This window comes from Chrysochloris asiatica, unplaced genomic scaffold (assembly GCF_000296735.1).
Source record: "Chrysochloris asiatica unplaced genomic scaffold, ChrAsi1.0 scaffold00094, whole genome shotgun sequence".
In the NCBI taxonomy this organism is placed as follows: domain Eukaryota; kingdom Metazoa; phylum Chordata; class Mammalia; order Afrosoricida; family Chrysochloridae; genus Chrysochloris; species Chrysochloris asiatica.
Window position 1 is genome coordinate 7,200,366 of NW_006408612.1, and position 1,911 is coordinate 7,202,276.

Consider the following 1,911-nt stretch of genomic DNA (forward strand, 5'->3'; position numbering starts at 1 on the left):
GCAGCAACACCAGAGATGGAGGCAGAGATGAGGACATGGAGAGAGGGAGCAGCTGAGGACTCTGTACTCATGGAAAGAGAAAGACTGAGTGCTGGCGGCCAGAAGGCAGACTTGCAGAATATGCCCTCTGGTTTTTTAAATTATTATATATTCCTGAATGTTTTTGTGTATATCCCCCGCAAAAAACAAACAAACAAACAAACAAACAAAAAAAAAAAACTAAAGGAATGGAAGCAAATACTGTTGAATGATGATGCACGGAGGCGATTTTAATCATGGCAATGAAACAATGGTGTGAAACCAATGTTCTCCCATGTAAATTATCATTCAATTTACAAAAAAAAAAAACCAAAAACTTTAAAACAATAGCAATAATTTGTTATATAAAAAATTATAAGGAGGGTTAAAAAAGTTTGTGGAAAAATTCTATTTTCTGTTGATCCATTTCTCCATGAAATTTTTGAAGTCCCCTCACATACATGATTTTGTCCCATGATTTTGTTTGCATTAGAATTTTTTAAGTGGGAAGTTCTATTTAGAGACCACAACCTGGGTACCACCTTTGGGTGGTTATTGCTAAGAGATTGGTCATTGTTTCAAGGCCTTTTTGGTGGATATAGCTAGGAAATTGTTTTTTTAAGATAAAATATCTTATGAGTTTAAACTGTTAATACCACCTCAAAGCTAGGACTACAGAGTTTTTTTTATTTAATGCCATAGATTGTATCTGTATGAGGGGATTTCAAAAGTTTATGAAAAAAATTCCATCTTTCTATAAATTTTTTGATGCTCTCTCCTGTCTTTTCTGTCACTCTGAAAATGTGAAATATAGTGACATCAGTATTTCTTTGCCTTATCAGATAATACTCATGGAAGAATACCAGAAAAAAAGTACCATCATTTCTACCTACAATATTATCACTGAAAAAAAGTGTAAGGTGTTTCATTTCTTTGTTTTGTTCCTTTTTGTCCTTAAGATGTACCCTGCCCTGATGGTGCTATAGGAAAAGCACTGAACTGTTAACCACATGACAGTTCAAACCTACCAGCTGCTCCACAGGAGAAAGATGAGACTTTCTGTTCCTATAAAGATTTACAGCCTCAGAAACTACACAGGATCTCTGAGTTGAAACTGACTTCATGGCACCTAACAACAAACACCTCCCACATACTTTTTCATTGGATTCAGTGTACCAATGCACATAAAGAATGAATGTTGTTGCTGTCGTTAAAGTGCCATCAAGTAAGTTCTGACTCATAGAGACCCTATATAGTTCCTGAGAAGAGGCTGGTGAGTTTGAACTGCCGACCTTGAGGTCCAAAATCAAGCTTGTGGCCTAATACTTATCCTAAAACGCCACACCAGGACCATATAGTAAATACTCAATAAAGTAAGCTATTCATAATGTTGTTAGACTTGTTGTTAATTAAGTGCCATCGAGTCGTTTCCGACCTACAGCGACCCTGTATAGGGTTTCCAAGGAGCAGCTGGTGAGCTTGAACCACCGACCTTGCAGTTCAAAGGATTTTGCAGTCTGGCACATTAATCCACAGCGCCACACCAGGACTCCTTTAACCACTAAAACATAAGAGGTAATGTCAACTCGTAGCTAAAAGTAATCTTACCTGAACATTTCCTCTTGTAAATCATGGGCCAATATCAGGTCTAGGCAAAAAGTTAATGATGTCAGTCAGCAAGGAAAGCACTAAGCATAGGAGGAAAATGTAGCAAATAAGAAGAAAAGTAGGAAAAAAAGGTGGGTGGCATTCATGAAAATGTAGAGGGCGTGCTGTTCTGTAGTAGAAGAACTTCTGCTCCGATGAAATTGATGAGGAAGAAGGATAATCATAAATGTAATATACTGTAAGCATATTTGTTGTTGTTGTTGTTGTTAAGTGCCATCGAGTCGG